We start from the raw sequence: 24,046 nt of genomic DNA on the forward strand, positions 1-24,046 counted from the left end.
GAACCAAGAACAGCAATCTGCACAATTGTCTGGTTGTAAATCTTGGAAATACAAAAGCAGAATGAGGATCAGCTCTGGGGTGTGGCCTTTTATAGGGGTCCATGTGCATGCTTCGCGGACACCCGCGCTGTTCGTGGACAGGTCGAACAGAAAGAAAGGGCTCAAAAAGTTCCAAAAAGTATGTAGATCGGCAGGGACATTGTCTGGGACATTTGCAATGGGGAATTCTTTCTGTAAAATAACTTGGATTAATCAAAAAAGCACTTTTTAAATGTTTGGGGGCCCGGCAGTGTCAGCAAATAAGGACACACACTCAGCATGAGTGCAGTCACATGTTAACGGTGTGTACACATTTGTGAATGGGACGGCTGTACGCAGGACACCAAATACAGGGGGACGGTTATGCGCATGGGCATGGGTGTTCTACGGACAGTGTTTGGGTCCCTGAACTAATTAAAAGTTTGACACACGTGCGGCGGACAGTTGCGGACAGGCGCGATGTTCGTAGGACCCAAGTGTGTGATGTGCATGTGCGCCAGTGTTCTATGAACAGTGTTGAAGTCCCTGAATAAAATAAATGTGCGTCAAAACTTTGTGGACAGGTGGATGGGATATGTGTTCTACGGATATATTAATTCTGGTTGCAGACATTACGAACGGGGGTGTTCTTAGGACACCCCCATTTGGGTGATTGCGGACATGTGGACATCTTGTGTGTTCTAAGGACACCTCCATTTTAATTACGAACAGTACGGACAGGTATATTTTCCTTAGGACACCACCCTTTGGGTTAATTGTGGACAAGCAGACATCTTGTGTGTTCTAAGGGCACCGCCATTTTAATTACGAACAGTACAAACAGATATATTGTCCTTAGGACACCTCCATTTTCGTTAATTATGGACAGGAGGACATCTTGTGTGTTCTAAGGACAACCCCATTTTAATTGCGGACAGTACAGAAGGGCAATGGTGTCCTTAGGACACCCCCATTTTGGTTAATTGCAAACATAACAGACATCTGCGCTGTCCGCGGACACACTAAGTGCCTTAAAAAAAATAAGGCCAGGTATATACTAACAACTAACAACGCACTTAACATTTTATTATTGATTAACAGTATAAAAATTCCGAAAGAGAGGGGGAGGCAGAAACTGAAACAAATACAGGGGAGTTAGGGGTTTGGACATGATGTATGGGAGGGGAGGAAGAGATGGAAGTCTCATCGTAACATTTTTCTTGCTGGGGAGGGTTTGGGCATAGTTGGCTGGGACATGGAGAGGGGAACAGGTACAGGTGGGACAGTGATATTTAATGTTTTCTTTAATGTGGTCCTCAATAAACTGTTTTAGAAGATTGAAGTTTTTCATGAACATATCCATTTTTAGTTCCATTCGTTTAAGAGGATCGTCTAATTTCTCTCTTGGTATATTGTATTTATTGTCTGTCTGGTCTGTTAAAAAAATGTCTTAACTACACATAAAGTAATGGTTATTAACTGACTTGTATAGAGAAATGTTGTGTCTACTATTAGTATCACTGTCTTCACTTATTTCTTCTGTACAGCATACTGAAGCCGGTTCCTCCATAGTAATAGCCACCGTGGTTGCAAACAGTGCATCAGTTCACGGACATTGAGTGCCGTCCAACCTGCCGATAAAGGGAGGGGTGGTCGTACAAAGTGGTACCTTGCAGCAAAGACAAGAAACATATGCAAACAGCAGCAAGTGTGGGAATTTTAAGGGAAAATGCAGTAGGTGCACAAAATCGGTACTTTCGAAACAAACAGCACAAAGGCACAGGGTATGCAGCATAATGGAATGCACCAACAAGAGAACTAACATCTGCCTTCAACAATCTTATCGCACACCTGCTTCACATTCCAACAAAGCATCTAGAGTTAGGGACGCCAACTACGGAGAGTAGAACGTAAATGCAATGTACTAAGTAGACTGAAGTTTATGTTATAAGTGCACAGGTCCTGCAGTGTACAATAGTAGGACAGCATAATGTCTTCTTTTTGTGCACAGCAATGGCAACCACCCTAGAATGTGTGTAAGAACATTTTATGCATGAAAACATGAATAAGGGCGATAACCCCATTGGTAGGCACCGCAGTGTCAAAAGAGAAAGAATTACTGCAAAGGCAAGCACCCTAGAAAGGCTGGAAGTGATTTTCTCGCATGACGAAATGAGTGACAATAGTAACCCCATGGGTAGGGAACATAATGTGAAAAGTAACACAATTACAATATGTTGCTTCAAAAAAAAACATTTGTTTTTCTTTAAAAGAACATACAAGAATACAAAGGAGAAGACCAAAAGCGGTACCTCTTCCACAGCAACATACGCCCACTGAAACCAAAGGAAATGCTGTAAATATGAAAGTAGCCAAAATGGATGAATTGCTGAACAAACTTGCTGCCTTGCATAATTTTGTACAAGAACATATTATGGAGAAAATCAAATACCACTGCCCCATCTGCACCTGGCCCCCTCCCACATTTCCCAGCCCCCATCCCTGCAAATTACGTATCATGAAAGACGCTTTGATGAGACCTCAATCCCTTCCTTTCCTTACCACCAACTTGTAGAAATGCCGAAATCTCCAGTATATTTATTCGTTTCTGGACCCCCTTCCATTTCTGAATATTGGCTATGAATGTGTGGAAATAAAGGGTAATATGTAAAGTGTTAGTGAATTTATATGTCCCTTTCCTGTGTTGTAAGAAGCCAATTAAAACTCTGAAAGGCACAGTACTAAATGGTTTGCCAACAGTACCACCAAATAAATTGAAATGAGCTCAGAGTACAGCAACTACCAAAAGCACAGACAAAAGGAGTAAAGAAGACAAGGCATACCCAACTGCACACACACAAAAAAGTGCCTCTTCAAACACACCACGTACCCTTCCATCAAAGTACTCAGACACAGAAGGAACTGGTCCAATCAAATTGTCTAATGCAACAGGTGTTAATTGATATGCAAATGTCACAAAAAATGTTGTAGTCCAAATGCCAGAAAGTGCGCAAAGCATTTATTTAAATGGTGCAGGCCAGTTGTGATTAAACATGCTCATCCTGCACAGAAATGCAGTAAGTAATCCTGACAACATTTACAGTGTCTCAGCGGTAAGGCAAGAATTGGACTACTGTGCTGGAATGGTGAAGTGCACGTTAAACCGACAAGACGATCCACAGGAATTTGTAATGTACTCACTACAAATACTGGCAAGCAAAAACATACTCATAAATGAAGTCTTTCACATTTCCTACATGTGGAAAATACATGCAGTGTCTTCAACCATCTCTGTCAGGAGCAAGACCCCAACAATTGCTTTGTGTATGTCCCAATACCTAACTGTAACTCCATTCCATTTCAGCAACTGGTGCACAATGCAAACTATAGCATATTGTGTACATCGTGCAATTCTGATAATCGTTCGACGGTATATAAACTCTCACATAGTCAATATGTGATTGTAATACTCTTATGATACAATGGCAATGGAGCCAAAAACAACAGCAAACATACAGCCGTCACACATGGCCAGGTATCACGTGACAAGAAAACCTTCACAACAGTAGCAATAATCTACCACACAGGCCACATGAGTGGAGGGCACTGTACCGCATACCAGTGGCGTCACCAGGAATAAAACTTAGTGGCACAGAGGGGGCCAAAGACAAAAGTAGGGGGGCAGAGACAAAAGTGGGGGGAGAACATGGTCAATGCTCATCTTAGGTAGGGGAGTACAAGGGGGGGCACAAGGTTTCACAGGGGGGCCCGGCCCCCCCCAGTTCTCCCCCTAGCGACGCCAGACGCCACTGCCGCATACATTACAAAGCAATGGCCATGGTGGGAATGCAATGATACTTCTATCATTCCAAAGCAGAGAGTACCTGGAAATCTTGCAAATGCCTACTTAATATTCTTGAAGGCAAAATGGAGTAATTTATGTACAAACCATCTATACCTTACTCTCCAACAGGAACCAGTACCCTCGTAAAAGGCACAAATGAAGAATTACCTTCCACGCTGTCGCCCTAAAGCAAGTTACCATACAGCACACATTCAAGAAATGCATTAAAGTGTGTGTTGGATAATTTTATCCCCAGTGAACCCACCGAGTACACTCTGACAAACAATACATGTACACAAATGCAGTAGCACTATTTTCCACATGATAATTAATAGAGAAAAGACTAAGGGCCTCATTACGACTTTGGAGGCAGCCATGCCCTTAATAAGGGCATGGCTGCCTCCAAAATCATGTCTGGGCCTGGGTTCCCTGAATGGGGAAATACCGGGCCATTCCGAGTATGGAGACCCATTACTAACGGGCCCGTTGTTAGCTCCTTGGTCCCCTCGCAGGACCTGCTATGGACGTCTGGAAAAACCAGACGTCCAGAGCGGGTGCTGCGAGGGAACCTTGGAATAGTGCGGAGTGGGTTTAACAGCGCCGGCACCATTACCAGCGCCGTTAAACCCATTCCGCACTAGTTATAATGAGGCCCTAAGTATCAGGATTCAAAACTATCCTCAGTAACCTCTGAAACCAACAAGTACACAAATGAGTCACCCCCTCTCTAAGAATATGCATACAAATGATATACATATGGAACTATCACTACGTAAATCCATAGTGGTACACCACCACTTCAGAATGTACACAGATGTGAAAGTAGCAAAATTAATGCACAAACTTGTAAACCTACCCTAAAGGAATGGGACACTGTAAACAGTTAGAATACGCCACCTGGTATGTACCTTAAACCATAATAGTACAATGTTATTTGCAGCATTACAACAATCAAACTCAACTTTCAACAACCACTGTGCTACAAACATATTCTCAAACACTTCCAAGTATGACCAGTTACAGTACGCCAACAGGTACGTAACTACCGTCACAATTCTGCAGCAGTACAGTACAATGGCACAATACTTGCAAAAATGTAACACTTACCTCTGGTGCCCTGCAGGAGTGCTTGGTCTGGACTAACGTGTTGCCCCCTCACTCGGGTTAACTGTGCATCAAAGAATACCCCAGCCACTCTCTTCCCCAGCGGTCTGACAGTGGCATAACCTCCAGAGGACCGCAAGGCTGGGAGGGACCTGGATGAACTCTGGAAAATGGTCTTCGAGGGGTTTGGATAACCTAAAGGTAAGTGTATGTATTTAGTATTGGTTTCTATTGCTTTCTATTGCTTTCTCTCCCTCCTCCTGTCTCTCCCCTTCACTGAGGTAGCAGGTTGGCTGGCACATTGCAGCTTTTGCTCACTGTAATGAACTGGACTGAAGGCCAAGGTTAGCTGGTAGGTATCCAACTCCAGTTACTTCACAGAAGATTAGTGGTCCAGACCTGCTGCAACGCACTGAATATGGATGATGAGCAGGTACGTCTAGTGAGGACTTATTCTAGATCTTGGCCGCTTATCAATGTGAAAAATAGCGTGTATGTACAATGTCTTTGTTGAGGCGTTCAATATTAATACTCTCTTCATTTTGGCACTTCTAGGCGAAACACCGGCAAGCTGTCTGTACACAGAGACGAGCGAAGAAGCTGGAATTTGTATGCAAGTGAGTCCAAGTTAAACCGGGTACCGTAACTGGGAGGCACGTGGTATTTCAGTCTCTTACTTTTGTTGTTTTCTGATTTCAGGTTCCCAGGAGCTGTGATTAGTGTGGATTGCAGAGGAAGGACCAGAGACACCGGTTTACCAGGATGGGACGCCACAAGTGCTCCAAGGTCAAGGTAAAGATCAAAATGAACAGTAGGCCTGTTTGAGTGTGGGAAGGCTAATGCAACTATGGAATTTATCAGTGTGATAGAGACTACTCTTTCTAAAACCAGTCAGTTTATTCACGGGCACCGTGTTCTGTATGGGTGTAATACTTGTAATACAGGGCAAGTGCCCTAACCAAAATATATTGCACAGCAGTGATATTCCTACAACACCAGATGGTTGCTTTAGTATAAAATTACCAAAATCACTATTTAAAAAAATAGATTTAATGAAGTGCAAATGCATATTCTGTGTCCTATGGAATAAACCTCTACAGTATCATGCATCACAGTGACCCTGAGACATCTCATTAGCAGCTTTACATCTTCATCTAAAGTGCAAGCACATATTTTGTGTCCTATGGCAATAAAACTTTACCGTTTCATATATTACAGGGTGCAATTGCTTACATAAAGTGCATGAGCAATATTGTTACAGATGGATCCTGGACCACAAGATAAATGGCTGATGTGAGAGGTAAGTGATATATATAGACCATATTTGTGAAAAGTATATAATACAGATAAGTTGGTCCTAGACCATAGAATAGATGTGCAAAATAGCTGACATGAATACACCTTATTTGTCCAATGTATATAATGCAAGTACACAAAATGGTGCTGCAGAATTGCATATAGCAACGGCATTCCCACCAGTATCTATGTTAGTCGGTGCAACAGATGATGACTGTAGACTTGTGTTATGATTAACAGGAGACGAAGTTGATAGGATTCATGTGTGAATGCCAGACTTGTTTAGACAATTCAACTATAAGGTCCTATTCAAACCTTAAGTAAATAACCAAACTGCATATATTGTTTCTTTTCAATCATGTGTCTATAACGCAAAATCAGGCAGTCAATGTAAGAATACAAACATCTCTGAATTTATGTTGAGACCTTGAGGTCTCAATGTGTCAAATTTGCATATCAAAGTTGCTTCCAACTGTCACAATTTAAGTTCTCTATTACCTAGCCTTTTGTGTTGTGGCATATGATCCAGGCCCAAAAACAATTCTTTGATGTCATCTTTGTGTTTTTGCAAGAAATTAGATATTAAGGGATATGTTAGGTCACCATTTTTGATAGCTCTGTAATGCTGTTGTATACGCAGCTTTAATGGTCCTAAAGGTGAGCCAATGTAACACAGGCCACATTTACAGGTGATGACATATACTACGTATTTGATTAAGCAGGTGATTCTATGTTTGTAGGTCCATTTCAATCCATTAGAGCTCATAAATGGTTTCTTTGCAGTTGGCACATTTTCTAAAGCCGACATTTTGATTGGTGGCCATAAAGTTACATCATACATTATTGTTTGCAACTAAGATGCTGGGTGATAACATAGGCTTCTTTTCATCTTTCAGTCTAAACAGATCTGTTCTTGTCTGTTGTTCAGTGCTGTCAAAGCCCTCTGCCACCATGCTTTTGGCATAGCCTCTATTGATGACCCTCCGACTTATGTATTTGGCTTAATCAATATATTTGCTACATACTCATTTAGCTGTCAAAAATTCACTGTATGGTATGGACCTTTTAGAGCCAAAGGGTGATGGCTCTTTGTATGTAGGGTGGAGTTTGAGCTAGTCTCTTTCCTATATAGATTAGAAATAAGTGAGTTGTCTATAACTTGAAATTTCACATCCCTAAAGACTGTTTACTACATGTGGTGGTAAGTTCTAAATTTAACATGTGGTTGTTTAGAATCTGAATGTATTGATGTAACTCCGCTCTGTACCATCCGAAATTATGAACAAGTCACCTATAAATCGGTACCACACGACTATCTGCTGGGTGTAATGCTACAATTCCTCTGCCCAAGCTATTTTGGTCTCCCACCACCCCATATAGATATTGGCATAAGTGGGTGCCATGCAAGACCACATGACTGTCCCCTGGGTTTGTCTATAAATCTGATCCTCATAAAGGAAATAATTATGTTCTAGACAAAACTGTAGCATATCCAGGAGCATGCTGTTATGCTGTCAATAACTAATGGATCTACTGTCTGAGTTGAAACGACAAGCAATCAAACCATGTTGATGTTTGATTGAGGTGTATAGGGAAACCACATCTAGACAAAACAGAAAATAATGAGATTCCCATATATATATATATTACATGGTTAAGTTGCTGTCTCCATAGGAAGAGCACTTTTTGGGCGGCTTATAACTTCGCTCCCCCCTGGACGAATCCTCACCATACTTTGCAAAATAAGTATATGGGCCACTCAGAATGTTAAAAATATTGGATAAAGCCGCTTACATTCAAATTCAAAAACACTTGGAATTGCATAAACTTCTAGGCAACAGAGAATTTGGTTTCTGTCCACTACACAGAACAGAGACAGAAACTCAGAATGTTTTTACGAAGATTGGTGATGTTTGGTCCAGGGGGGGCAAAGTTATAGGGGGGGGTCCCAAAACGTTTTTTTCCCCATAGACTGAATGGGGGAAAAGTTTGCGCACGGCTACAGGCCAAACCGCTGGACGGATTTGCACCAAATTTGAGGCAGGGGCTTGGGCGTGAAAGCGTGCTTTTGCAAATTTTGTGACAATCCATCCAGTAGTTCCCTTAAAAACAATCAAAAAGTATGTCTGTAAAAATTAGTGATATCTATGTCCGCTCCGCGGCCACACTTCCCTGTTCGCTCCGTGGAGAAGATTGCAATTGGCTATTCCGTGGCGTGCGGCCCTCAACCATGTTGCGCTTTCACCGATTGGTTGTGGCACAGCGTGAAGTGCGTAGTAATCTTTGGATACGTCCGCCATGTTTACTTCGTTTTCTGTTGAACAGGAACATCGGCGCTAACATACCTAAACAAAGAACGAACCAATGCACTTATAACACTTATGGAACACTGTTTCGAAAGGTGAGCATTAATGAGACGTGGTAGTAGAAAGTCAAACATTGAAGTATTCTTGTTAGCATTGTCATACAGTACAGTGGGACTTGCTACTCATTGTACGAAATGAACTTACTGCGTCCATTTTACAATCCATAAACAACATTACTGCGGTCAGACTGGCGGGAATCTGAGGCAGCCACCTGCTCCATTTCATACACACAGCCTTTCTGCACGTGTACGCCAGTAGCGGTTCCCATAAATAGACGCTGATATGTTGTTGCAAAATGAGAATATATCTGCATTTGGAGTGAAGGCCACTGCATTTCCTCTTTTCAACATGAGCTCAGTACGGCCGCATATTTGTCGACACCCATAAGGGTCCCTTGAACAGGCAGTCTTCCACATACACTAGTGTGTGACTACAGCAAACTCAATGGAGGCGCTCCACAATATGTAAGTGTATTTTTGCCGCTTATATTCCGAATTGATTTTATGTTTTAGTTTGTAAAAAAAATATATATTTTCTTGTTTTGCAAGTTTTATGTGCCGTTGCAATATTTTCCCTATTATGGACATTGCACATTGTCGCCGTTTGTAGGGTGACTCTACATTTCCCCAAATTAAAATAATATTTAATAAGAAAAGTATGTGGTAGAATTTTTTTTTGTGCACAGGTTGTGCAGTGATACACATTTTATTTCCCCTCTCACCGTGCTGCTACTTCCAAAGAAAAATTGTATTATTAATAACGACATTCCAGCTTTCTGTGCCGTTCGATTTATTTTTCAATTATGGACATTGCACATTGTCGCCGTCCCCAGGGTCCCACTACATTTCCTCCTATTGATTTTTATTTTACTGAAAATGTTATGTAGTACAACTGTGGTTTATCCAAAGGTTGCGTATTCATACATCTTTTAATTCACATTTCGTCCTCAGATACTTTCTTCCCTATTGTGATTGTCACGGATAACAGATGCCAAGTGACGGGTTCTTTAACCATCAAATGCAACTGTTTATATCCGGCTGTCTGAGCATCATAATTCATTGGGATGATTGTGTGGGCCCTCTGTGTCCCTACGCTGCTGTCACTATAAGAAATAACATTCCATCCTTTCTGGTGCTGTAGATCACAGCGGTTGACGTTGCCTTGCAAATCAATGTGGGAGGAAACGACTATTGTGGCGGCAATGCTTACTTTCTGTGTGTGGAAAAAAACAATGTGACCTTTAACATTGTCATTGTCGACTAAAGAGACAAACTTAATAGTTCTATGGAAAAGTGAATAGTGCGATCTTTTGGCACAGTTCATTGTGAAACAAAACTACTTTACTACTTGCATTGCAGTCTATTTATGTTTTATGTGTATTACTACAAATATGTATTGAGTGATGCATTATTAACAACTGTGTACATGTTTCAGAGACCAGAAAAGTCTGGTACTGAAGCATTCATCATTTTATAGTACAACTTTGGAAAGTAGAAATATAGCACCTCAGTACTGTATGCTGCAGCCACACCTACGTTTCTGTATGAGTAGGTTCCTGTACTAGAAAGAACACTGCAATGGAATTTACTTTAAAACACTACATTGTGTGCTGAAGTATGAAGTTTACTACACATGTCCCGATAATCCCTGATACTTTTTTTAACAAAACTTACATTCTCACCCCCTTGTCCGAAAATTAAATACGCATGTGATGTCATCAGTGATGTCATCAATGACATTTATGATGTCATCTTTCTTGTCCTGGGTGTTAGTGTTAGCAGTGCACAGTGGTGCGGGCAGTTATGGTTGCTTAGCTTACCATAATGGGGGAATGTGCAGTGTTTTTTGGTTTCACTGTGAAGTAGAACATCCCTTTAAAAAAGTTTTTTTAACTGAATGTACATATATATATATATATGGCAGGCAACAAAAACAAATAGGCTAAACATGTGATGTTGTCAGTGATGTCATCAGGGACATTTCAGAGGACAGCTTTCATGTTCTGGGTGTTAGTGTTAGCAGTGCACAGAGCGATGGCAAGTAAGGGGGCTCAGTCTGCCATAACTGGCGAATTTCAGGGGTTTTTCATTTTTAATTTGAACCACAATGGGAAGGGCAAACATTTTTTTTTAGTGAAGTGCACAGGTTTTTCGTAGGGCAACTTAACCATAACGTCCCCTCAACAAAGTTTTTTTTGTAGTGATATATATATATATATATATATATATATATATATATATATATATATATATATATAGATAGATATATATATAAATATATATATATATATATATATATATGAAGTTGCCTCGTACCACAGTATAAGGCTTTCGGAGTGCACTCCAGAAAACGAACCCACGTGGTGATTCCACACTGGACCCAGAGTTACAAAAGACCAGCAATCCTTCAAACGTCCAAAATATTCTTTTGATGAAATGGCATGGACAAAAGAGAAAGTGCGCGGACAACGACGCGTTTCGCGGCAAAGCTAACCGCTTGATCACGTTAAGGGTGCTGAAACAAAAGAAGTACATTTAAACCTGTGTATACTCTATGGTGTACATAGATAGAGCGCCCTGCACAATAATAGCCATTTGCTTGCACGAAATCTGCCATGTTTCAGGGTGTTTTAAACCCCATTGGGTTACGTAAAAAACATTAAATTGCATAGAATACATTTGTTAGGCATATCAAATTGGCTGGCAATGTGTCACTTTTCTCAACATGTAAAACACACATATTAAACTTTAAAATGTCCTCCAAGTGCACATATTACACTTTTTTGAAATGCTGCGTGTAACGTGTTCGTTTATAAATCTGCATGTTTCCGATGTCAAGAATACGCAGACAGGGGGCCAGTAAGTTTCAAGGTGTTAGCTTGTCGCAGTCCTGGTTACTTAGCAATTAATATTCCTGCAATTCGAAAACGAATTACCGAAAGCTATGTTTCAATATAACTTGTATCATTTGTTGAAATTTCCAGACATCAGATTATTTGTAGTCTAGGCTTTCTAGTGAAAGTGCAAGTGCCTTTAGGCTGCTTCTGCAATAGAACTTAATCCAACCTATCACTAATAAAGTGCTAGTGCATTACAGGCTACTTTTTGCATATACCACATGTAAAGATGTATAAAGTGCAAGTGCCTATGTGCAAAATCGCAATAGTTAACCCCAATGGGTAGTGTGCAAATAGCAATATAGCAGCATAAGAATCCTATACAAAGGTGTATAAAGTGCTTAGTGCATTCATAGCCTTAGTGTTGGATCAACAAATTATATCCACACAACCATGTGGATAATGATACAATAAAAGACTGCGACAATGGATAAAACCCAAATTGGAAAAACACACCAACACATAATGATATATTGATCTTATGTGCATTCAAGGAGGGGGGACAAGTTGAAAATCACTAGAATAGGATATAACCACAGGTTTCACTAGAGTTTCTAAATAACACAGCAATAAAGTTGCTCACCCTTCATAAGAAATAAGAAAGAAATGTTTAAAATTAGATAGCTAGAGGTAAAGGGAATCTAAAATTCATTCAATTACTATCATTAAAATATTGAATTGATAGACTCTGAAACCTACAGGCTAATGTGAGAAATAACGGTGGTGTGAACAAAAAATATAGCATAAAAAACCTGTGTGCAATTTAAATAAATAACATAAAGTAATCCCATAAATATCTGTCTGACTGATGGAGCTACAAAGTATGTTAAACGTGTCCCAGAGAGTTTCAAAGAAATGCAAAGAATCGACACGGGAGGGTCTCAAAGTAAACACTCAAGACTAAGTACAATGTCTCCTCATCTTAAAGCAAGATAAAAAATGCACAATACATAATACAAATGCAGATAGTTGGTTTAGGTCCCAAGAAAGATATAAAGTTCCTCATCCAGGTTATGTCCCTTGGGTTTCTTAGTTTCTAAGTCCAAAATGTATTTTGTCTCAGTTTGTCTAAGGAGCAATTCTCGGTTTCCTCCACTTGGTGCCTTTGGAATAACATGTATCCCAAAGTAGGCGAAGCCTTGAAGGTTTCCTACATGTGTTTCCTGAACGTGGAGAGCCATCGGGTACGTAGGATCAATATTCTTGATGGCTCTTATGTGTTGCAGGATCCTCAGTTTTAATTTGCCAATAGTACTACCTACGTACCATTTGTCACAAGGACAAGTGAGCACATACACAACATACTCAGTTTCACAAGTGATATGAGATTTGATGATCATGTTTTTGTGTAATATTGGATGGAGGTAGTTTTTGGTATTCTTGGCAAATTTGCACGCCTTACATTTCATACACTTCTGGAAACCGTCTGGTATTGCTCCAAGCCAACTTTGGCCTGTTGAGACAATTTTGGGACTCATATAACTAGATACAAGGTTATCCCGGAATGAGGCAGAGCGTCTAAAGGTGATGTTGATGTTATTACCCAGAATGCTTTGCAAATGTTCATCTTGTTTCAATATATGCCAATGTTTATGCATTATATGACGTATATTGTTGGAAGCTTTACTATACGTTAAAATTAATCTGGTGTCTCCTGTTTCCAAACTAGTAACTGTTGGGACTTTGGGCATCATCAAGATAGAGCGATCTTATTACATGGGCTGCGGTAGCGGCCATGTAGTTATGGTTAAGTTGCTCATCTCATAGGAAGAGCACTTTTAGGGCGCCTTATAACTTCGCTTCCCCTGGACGAATCCTCATCAAACTTTATATGGCCCACTCTGAATATTTTTGCAAAGTTTGGTGAGGTTTGGTGCAGGGGGGGGCAAAGTTATAAAGGGGGTCCCAAAATCTATTTTTTTTCCCACAGAGTGAATGGGGAAAATACTTCTCACACCTACAGCTCAAACCGCTGGACGGATTTGCACCAAATTTGCGGAAGGAGCAGCGACTTGGTCCCCAAATCGTGCTTTTGTAAATTTGGTGGAAATCCGTCCAGTATTTTTTTTTTAAAATGACCAAATTGCAGGTCTCAAAAAATTATTGATGTCTATGTCAGCTCCGTGGACACATTTCCCTGTTTGCTCTGCGGATAGGACACCGATTGGCCAATCGGCTTATGTCATGTCCGCGGACATGCAACGTGTTCACTGATTGGCTGGGGTGAAGCGTGAGGTGCGTCATATTGTTTTGATTCACGCGCCATCTTGGATCTGCGGACAGCGTGGTGACGAATGGGGGAAAAATACAATTTCGGGGAGTGTGTTGGTGTGTAAGAGTGCTTGGGAGGGTGGGGGAGTAAGAGATGGGTCAAATGCTGTATTTGTTTAGGTGGCAGGTGCCCCTGATGTGTTTGCCATGTCTGCGGTCTTCACTGCTGTCCGCGGACATAAAAAATGCACTACTGGTTGTTTTTACTTTAGTATGAGATTCGTTTTGGGTTGTTAGTAGAGCGTTGATTGTAATTAGTATCCCATATAAGTAGCCCATATACCACAGTTAAAATGTTTGATTCTATGGGTGTGTTATGCTGCGGTGGTTGTAGCCAGGGCCTAGAGTCTTGGGTGCATGGCCGAAGGCTATGGCCTTTGGTCTTGCACCCAAGACTCTAGGCCCAGGCCACAGCCAACGCAGCATAACACACCCATAGAATCAAACATCCATCAAATATCCACAAATCTAAAGTTTGTGTTCTGTTTGATTTGTATAGTGTGTATGTGAAGTTTTGGCTAAGTCATGCAATTACGATTGTAGAGTTTGGTAACAAGCACTGCAGTATAACATATCCATGGAAGTAAACATTTTGGATGTTGGTGTATGGTTAGATGTTTGTGAGTTGAATTATTATATACTTACTATTTGACTTTTTGTGATTGGATATATTTTCTTCATGACTTGGGTAACTGGAGCAGATATTCTTGTTCAATTTCTGTGATAAAAGAAAAGATTACATGTTAGTGTAGGAAGTTCATAATGAGTTATTGCATTACATAATAGACATTTTGGCATTATTTCGACCCTCATATTTAGTACTTTAGAAGTACTATATTTCAAACCAGTGTACTATGCAACTTGCTCAGTTTCTAAATTTGTTTATTAAATCATTGGGTCTGTGGGAAAAAAAATCCATGCTGGATTAAAAACAAAACCTTTTTTTGTTATGGTACAATATATTTCTTTCTTTGTTTTCAGTGCTTATTTGTTGTTTCTAGCTAATGTTCTGTTGGCTTGTTGCAGATTTCTGGGGCTGTTCTATACTTGTTGGTGTATTCTAATTGTTTACTTATAATGTTATGCTAATCTTCTTTCTGTTGGCTTGTTGCAGATTTCTTGGGGCAGTTAGATACCTGTTGGCGTATTCTAACTGGTTATAGTCTTTTATTTATACTTTCAAGTTATTCATCTATCTGTTGGGTTGTTGCAAATTTTTGGGGCAGTTAGATACCTGCAGATGTTTTGAGGCAGTTAGATACCTGTTGGCATATTCTAACTGGTTATATCTCTTATTTATACTTTCAAGTTATTCATCTATCTGTTGGGTTGTTGCATAATCTTGGGGAAGTTAGATAGCTGTTGGTCTATTCTAACTGTTTATAGTTTTCTAATTGAAGTTTTGTTAATGTTTAGATACCTGTTGGCGTATTCTAACTGTTTCTAGTTTTCTAATTGAAGTTTTGTTAATGTTTAGATACCTGTTGGCGTATTCTAAATGTTTATAGTTTTTAATTGAAGTTTTGTTAATGTTAATGCACAGATTATTTTTAAGCGTTTATAAGATTTGCTGGTAATCTCTGCTTTAAAGTAATGGTACTATCATTAAATTCGAACCATCCACAATTCTTTTTTATGTATGCAGTGTAGTGACATGCATTGGTTGTGAATATTTATAGCTACAATTGCGTAGCAATTTACACCAATTATATTTGAAAGTTTGAATGGACCTGATAATTCTGTGTCCAACTCATTTTTCCGGAGTGTGTGTTGTTGCTTTGAAAAAGTACTTGCGTTACTTTGAGCAGTAGATTCTTCTTTGGTTGCAGTAATTGATGAAGTATTACCTTTTGTACTCTCTTTGGAGAATAGACAGTCAAGTTTACGTAAGCGTGATAGTGCTACATAACTCATGCCTTCTTTAAAGACTCTGTTCCCAATATCTATCAATTCTTTATCTAGGGTAAGACATGTAAAAGATAGAGAAAATTGTTCTCTGCGTAGATACATGTCTTTGAAAAGAAGGAAATGGGCTGTTGAGCGTCCTATCCTTTTAACTTCTGATAGTTTGTCAAAGAGAATATTGACAAACTGAATGTTGTTGTCACGTAGGTATGTTTGAAAGCCAACAACTGTACCAAGTGCTCCATTAACTTGTCCTTGCTCCACGTCAAGGTTAAGTTTAAGCATTACTCTACTGTTTAAAGATAATTTTAATATTTTTTCCAAACCAGCTGTGTTGGAGATGGAGTATTCTAAGGTCATTAGTCGCGTTGTGGCTTGTTGACACATGGGTAGTGTCATACCATGTATGTCCAGTTTGTGGAGCAAATTTCAATTATTGGTTGCATTTCTTTCTTCAACATTGTTTCATTGAATTCTGAACAGCTTGCAAGAGTTGGCATCAAGGACATACAATGGACATTTTTGTATGCACATTTTTCCATGACATCAGTAGCACATGAGTTATGGCCATAGAGTGCATGGATCTGCCGGGTTTTTAATATTGATTGTGCTTCTTAAAATAGTACACCAACTCTAATACTTTTTAAAATGTTGGCGTACGTGACGTCTGCAGACTGGCGCATGTTTTCTGTTCATTCTCTGTATTGGAAATGTTGCCAAAGGTTGACATTTCCTATGCTGCCAAGAGTTTTACAGCAGAGTTTGTGCCCTAAGGTTTCAAAAATAGGTGCACCTTTTGTTAGGCAGAATTATATGCAGTACCATTTGGGAACACCACACACAATTAAGACTACAAGTGACAGTACAATTTCACCCTTGGTACAAGCCTGTACTACACAGTTAAAGTGGTAGCAGTAGCAGGGCAGCCAGACTTATCTCAAAAGTAATTGAGCAGTATCAAATAGTTAAACAACTGAAACAAATACTATGGTTCAGGCAAACACTGGTTCAAGGTTTCTAAGTAGCAGAATATGTATTTATTTACTCAGCAGTTGTATAACATTTCACTATTATAAGCCAGCTAAAAATCACAATCATAAATAGACCACACCACTTCCCTTAAATTGTAGACAAGTTAAGCTCACAAAATGAAGTGGGACCAAAATGGCACTCCAGCAATTTAAAAGGGAGGGAAAGACAAAGTTATTAGAAATTAGGCAAACCAACAGGTACGTACTCAGGGCAATGAAACAAGAGGAACTTCAGTGAGGAGATCAGCTAGAAAAGGCTTAGGGCCAAAGTCAACAGGTCAAAAGTCTTTTGCTCAAGATCACAGAGTTCAGGGTTGTTCGCGATAAGGTTCATGGCACAGATTTCGGACGAGGTTGGTCGGTAGAAAAGTTAGTTCAAAGGAAAGAGAAGGACAAGCCCTCGGATTGGCAAAAGATTTTAAACACTTTTACAGCGGTTGAACGAAACGGCCAACCGGATTTGCACAGTACCTTAAAATGGAGAGGGAGCTGTAGCTGAGGCCATCTCCTGGTGGTTCCTGCAGGCTCACGATTCCTGAAGCGACTGTCGGACTGATATAAAGTAGGAAGACTGGAGGGTCCTGCGCCACCCAGGGAAGAAGCCAGCAGCAGAGCCAAGCAACAAATAAAAGGTGCGCTCCTTAAAACCCAAGCAGGGTCTGATCTTCCTGGCTATCTGGCCAACTGTACCTCTGTACAGCGAATTTGAGCAGAGGAGCGGTCCTGGCTTGCAGTTTGGGCGAACTGGTTGGTCCCACCAGCTCAAGGGAAGAAGTTTCCTGGAGGATCTTCTCTGTCATTGGATTAAGCGATTCGGAGCGGCAGCAGGGCTTCACTGGGTGATTCAGTCGTTTTAGGGGTCCTCTTGTTCCAGTTCCTCGTTGGTTCTTTCATTCCTGTTTTGACTCTGCCTTTAAAGTCCCAGAGACCTGCTTTTTATGCAGTTTAACTCCATTCATACAGCCTGGCTGTCAATCACACAGCAGGGTGGTTGTCCTGGCAAGGACAGTCCCCTTAGCCAATCAAACAGGAGTGCAACTTGGGTTACCAAGGGAACCCATGGCAGGGGTCTGAAGACCCCACCTCACATCCTGCTTACCTAGACTGTCAGGCGCCTTAAGGAGGGCTTCTGTGCAGAAGCCCACCAAAAGACAGCGAACAAAGGAATCATCCCCGGTTTGGCACGCAGAGAAAAACACGAGAAAGACTTTATCAAAAAGAAATGGTGAATAAACCCAGCCAGAGCCAAAATAAAATGTATTTGGTCAAGCGGATTTATGTTCAAGGCTAATATAATAGCCTAAAACAATACCACATTTCTATAAGATAATCGCGGTAAAAAAGTTAGGGTAGTTACCACTGCCACCAGCCAAGTCTTAATATTAAGGGAGCGAAACAAGGCTCCAAGAGGCACAGACAAAAAGGGATAAGATGTACCCCTTTCCAATACTCCATGTAAAATGGGGTGTACAGGGCCTGTAGTTTAAAGAGACTACATACAGTTAATGGCAACTTTACATGTTTCTGGGGGACAGTAGTCAGCCCCAGAAAAATGGAGTCAGTGGGAAGTCTAAAAGACAACCTTGTGTCACTACACTGAAGGTTCTGTGTAACACACACAAAAAGTGGTGCTCATGGAGTAGGTGAGGCTCCAGAGCCCACGATCACACAAAAAGTGAAAATACACACAGCAAAACACAAGTAATAGTGGGAAAAAAGGCTCACACTCTTACCAGGTGGACAAAATAAATCCTAGAAATCCATCAAACTGCTGAGGAACTCATTAGGTAAGGGAAATCAGCTATTTATGAGAATTCTCCCTAAAACTTTTTCACTGGTGTTAATTGAAGAAGATCTCCAACAACAATAATGTGTTTTCCTCCAAATAGCTCGTCGTAGTCTGTTTTGAGTACCTCTTGTAATCCGAGGTGAATCAAAGCCAACATTAGGTTGGAGACCATGCTCACTTCATCTATTAGAAGCATTTTTATTTATTTCAAAACTCTGCGTAGTTCCATTGCAGCTTCTGCAGAAATAGTCTAATTTGTTTTGGTATTCTACTGGAAGGAGTAGTAATCAGTGTAAATTCACACCGCCAATGTTGTAGGCAGCTAACCCCACGCGGGTAGTTACAACAACTGCCAGTTTGTTTTTTGTCAATTGTTGAAGGACCTTGCTGATGATTTTGATTAAGAACACTTTGCCTGAACCAGCTTGACCACTGACGTATAGCAGTATAGGCTTGTAGTTTTGGCAGGTACAGTTTTTATTTTCATGTTGTACACCATGTTCAATTTGTTTTGTTACTTCTTGGAAAATGCTCGCTGCTCATTGTTCAGTTTTGATTTCATTACAGTGAAGTCTTTTGTAGCTTGTTCATAGTGACACATGTTGTTTTCTACTTCTGTCATGGCTAATTCTGCCTCATTTGCTATTAGAGGCTGTCCCAGTGGTTCTTGGCTTCCTGTTACAGAAGGTTGACTACTGTCTGGAGTGTCCTCATCTAGTTGGGCCTGGAGTTCTTCTTCGTGTTGCTGTTCATTGTGCAACATTGTTTGTACTGTGTAAAGTTTACATATGTTATAGTACCTTCATTTGCTTTGAAAGCGTCATAGGAGTCATAGATACCTAGTAACTCTTGTTCTTTTCTCCGTGGTTTAAAACATTGTAGCAGGGACATGTAATATAGTTCTTTATGTTGAGTAGTTTTTAAAGACAATTTGATATGATTAATTAAGCTTTGTTTGGTAAGTTTCACTAAGCTGCCTTCACAATTTGTCACTCTGTATCTACCTTTGTTTTAATCTAGTTTTATATTATTTTGTATGTGAAGTTTTGGGCTATGTGGTATAGACACATGGTTTCCAAAGTGGTACTCCTGTTTGGGTAGCATGTGTCTATAAATTGTTTTTCAAAATGTCTTGGCTGTTGCGATCATTTTTGGCTATTGTTTCTATGTCCTCATATCATTTGAGAACTCTTTTTATGCATTTAGCAGGACCAAGACTTAGCCATACTATATTTTCAGTTTGTCCATACAAAATAGTAGTGTTTAAATGGTCTGCAGCTTCATAGCAGCCACATTTTCTATGAGAGAGCATTTTTATGCCTAAGCTGTACAATTTCTGCGATAGTGTTTTGTCAGATGATAAGTCATCCCAGAGGTCTTGAAGCTCTGTTTTTTCTGCTTTGGTTATGTAGGCTGTTACATATCTTGCAACTGCAGTGGAATTGTCTGCAATGTACTGCACATCCATGTTTGCTTTCCATAAGAGGGCAATGATTGCATTGTAATCATTGATACATTTTGCTTCTTCTGTCCTTTTTATGTTATATGTCTTCTTAGGTGATTTACCTTTGACACTATGTCTAACTGAAGACATGAAGTTGTTTACTTGACCTGTTGTTGTAACTGGTCTACAGAAACCAAAGCATCATTTGGTGTAGTATTCCCTTTGTTTTTATATTTGCGACAACAATATTTCCTACATTTGTGTCTTTGAAATGGTAAAATATGTGCATGAAGGTCACTATTTGTGGTTTGTGAAGGAATTTAACAAGTGACATATTTTATGATAAACTGTAAAACAGTGACATCACTGTCTTGACCAAATATAGGAGCATCTTTAATCCCTAAAAGCATGTGGATATGTGGTGCTCCTCTGGCTTGGTATTCTTTTCTCCAAAAGAAGTGTTGCACTTCTCCAAGGGGAGGAACAGTTTTATTACAAAGAAAATTTAGCATAGCAATGAAGCGATGATGGAAATATCTTGAACCATTAACAGGATCTAGAGAGCAGAGTTCTCCAGGTGTTAGTGTATCTATGTTTGTTTTGTTTTTGTTTGCTATGCGTAGGAAATCATGTAAATTTTCCCATGCATATTCTGCACAACTTAATGTAACAAACCAAGTGGGTGGGCCAAGGTTTCTTATCATACAACGTACATCTCTGTGATGTCGGAACCAGTATTCTTTTGTACCACTCATGTTTGCTAAAAGATTTCTAATGCTTGATTGTAGAACCTCATCTTTTTCTCACACTTTTTGTAGTAATTGTGTAGCTGACATATTTTGAAAATGGGTACGTGATTTCAATATGTGTGCAACTCCGTAGCATAGAGTTGCTAGTTCACTTTCAAAGAGTAGATGGAATATGTATTACACATTTTGTCTAAATCTGGGATCTTCAGAATACATTTGTAAAGATCAGTATTCTGATGCTGTTATTTGTGTGGGTCTATCATCATACCTTCCTCCTTTTCCAGTAGGAAAGAGGAGAGGAAAGGCACATGCTTTTCCCATATGCTGATTGGTGATCCTTTGGCTTGTCGCATTTGGTACCTTTCCAGTGCATCATCTATGGTGTCTTTAAAGTGTAATGGATGAATTGTATAACGGTCTAAAATATTGGATACTGTAGCAGGATCTAGAATTTGAAATTGAACAGTTTCCGGTGACTCTTGAATTATTTCAATGGTTTCTCTCAGGTTTTCTTCAATATTAATTTCTTTGTAGTAGTCATTGTTGTCTTTTAGATATTGCAAGGCGTGTGTAACTTTATGTAAGTCCACGAGTTGTTGCCAAATTTTGTTGTCTTTTGTAGGTAACCAATTTACTAAGACAATTAAAGATTGATCTATTGGACGTTGCACTCCCAGAGTGTGTACATTTTCTTTCAGATCTAATGGTAAATAAACTACTTTGCCACGAATACCTTTCACTAATTCAGAGGGAGGTAATTTTGCGGTTTTTGGTAGAAGGCGTATTATTGCTTAAAATGGGTGCACTGTTTGAATTATAATGCTCTCATATAAATTGAGGTGTTGCAGATGTGTTGGTAGTGGGAATAAGTCCAACTTATTTGTGATAGCACGTGAAGGAGTTTGGTTGTTGTGAAGTTTTGCAGTGCAGTAACTACAAAGTATTAAGGGGTCTGTAATTTCGGATTTTTTTCTGCTATAAGGTAGAGAGCTAATTCAAACCATTTGAAATCTTCATTGTCTTCTATTTTGTACGTTATGTCAACAGTTTTTGTTCTACTTTTATAAAAAACATTCTGCGGCAACACACACAGACATGGTATGGTACTTCAGCGGATGTACTTTTACATTTTAGAATTTCTTTTTTGTATGTGTGTAGTAGAAGGTTGCCATCTCTACAATTGTTGCTAGTCTTTTGTAAAGCTATTGCATTTTGTAAGTGGCTTTCACTTCCAAAATATTTTCTTTGGATATGCTCTATTTCTTCTAGTTGTTCTTTGGCTGTACCATGTAGAAGATTTTAATTTAAATTGGCTAAGCAGGACGTTTAGCATAGTACAGTTTATGGACCAGATTTCTTATAGTTGAATGATGTGTTGATATCATTTTGATGTGACGGAAGGTGCTTTTGCAAATAGGTCCTGAAATGCAGGCTAATGAATGTCCTTGTAGTCCTGTGTATTTGCGCACTGGACAGGCATCAATATTTTGTAGTAGTTTCATTTTGAATTTGTCTTTGCCTTTAACATACTAATTGAGGAGCTGGCGTAAAGATTTGAAAGATTTTTTGGCAATATTACACATTGACGTGCATGGCCATTTGTACACTGGACGTTTTGGTTCAGTGGAATGGAGAGGTGATACTTTGTTTTCTGGGGATATTTTTGTAAGCAGCATTTCTTGTTCCACTATGGTATTATTAAGTTTTTCATACCCTCGTCAACTGCTATGTATGGCAATTGTGTTTGCTTTTATTTGTATGCTTCTTCATTAAAATATGGTTCTGTGCTCGTGGTGTGACTCCATTCACCTCCACAGATATTTAAGAAGTTATTTTTGTTGACATTCCGTTTATTGAGAAGTCTTTTTGTAGTTTAGTACTTAGTTTTGTTAGTGGTTTCACTCTGTTTAAAACTAAAATAAATAACTTCCTTTTGAGAAGGATTGCACTGTTTATGAGAGCTTCTAAGATTAATATTCTACGGTAGGTTTTAAGGGTTGTGCATGATTTCTCTCCTGTTTTTATAAGGTTCTGAAGGACTCTGTGGTGGAACATTTTTTGTAAAATATTTTTTTGGTATGGTTACTTGCCACTACATCAAGATTTATAGGTGCAGCGTTAGCAGTAGTGGTAGCTGAATTCTTGTTAATCACTTTCTGTTTCGTTTTACATTTTGAAAGAGGAGGCAAGGGTTCTGTACTGCAAGCCGGTTTTGTTCCGCTTAATGACTGTATTAGCTGTTTTGTTTGAACTTTTTGTACAAATTCTGCTAGAGATGGATGCTTATTTTGGACACTTTTATTTTGATTTGCTCTGCTTCTGCGTTGCTTTCTACAGAGTTGCTTTTTGGTAGGCATTCTTTGGGGTCTGTTGGAGAAAAAAAGAAAGTGTGGGTTGGGCTTATGTGCAGTGTATGTGGGCTGTGTGCTGAGTGTCTGACAATGATGGTAAGGATGTATGTGTCATGAATCGACACTACTGCCCCCAGTGGACGACCTGGTCAGTACAACAATGAGCCAGGATAGCTTCTCATGCCCCCCAATATGGCGAAAAGCGGTCTGGTTCCTGGGAAACACAACACTGCTTGATAAGGGCCCCGCCCCTGCGGTACGGTGCGTGTCAAAGCTCTCAGTTCCGAAATTCCGGTTGCTGATACTAGCGTTCGCCTACCTTGATTCCTTGTGTGCCTTCCTGGATTGTTTCACAGCGACCCCTCTGTGTTCTACCGCGGTCCCTCCTTCCTGGACTTCTTGCCTCGCAGTCCTCACAGGATTGCTTCACATTTCCACTCCTGGGTAATCTACTTCTGCGGTGCCTCCAAACCACTACCATTCCTCCCTGGGCTCACTGTTACATGCTTATGTGCTGACTGCTACCTTCTCCACTCCATCCTGGGAAAAGAGCGCCCCCCTGTGAACTTATGAGACTACATCGGCGAGGTGTCGTCGGTAGCAGGCCGCCCTTACCTTCAGGAGTGCCGCACTTCCAGGAAACGAAGGCCGATGGAGTCGACAAGAAAGAAACCACCCAAGTGTTCACAGGTGAGCCCACCAGCAAGTCGAGATAGTCCAGAAGTAGTGACAGTTGTGACAGTTTGACACGCCAACCACTTAATAAGAGGCCAGAGATGGATCCAACTGTGCAGGATCTTTTGCGTGGAATGCAAGAACTCTCTACAGAGGTGCAAAACCTGAAGGCTGAAAATGCTGCTCTGAAACAATTAGTCCTATCCAGGGATTCTGCATATCAGGACAGCGCCTCAACAGGTGGTGATGTGGATAAGTATGATGGCTTCCCTAAATTGCTCCGTTCCTTTCTGGATTCATGTCTGGT

Source organism: Ambystoma mexicanum, chromosome 5q, assembly GCF_040938575.1.
Source record: "Ambystoma mexicanum isolate Mex_15411 chromosome 5q, UKY_AmexF1_1, whole genome shotgun sequence".
Taxonomy (NCBI): Eukaryota; Metazoa; Chordata; class Amphibia; order Caudata; family Ambystomatidae; genus Ambystoma; species Ambystoma mexicanum.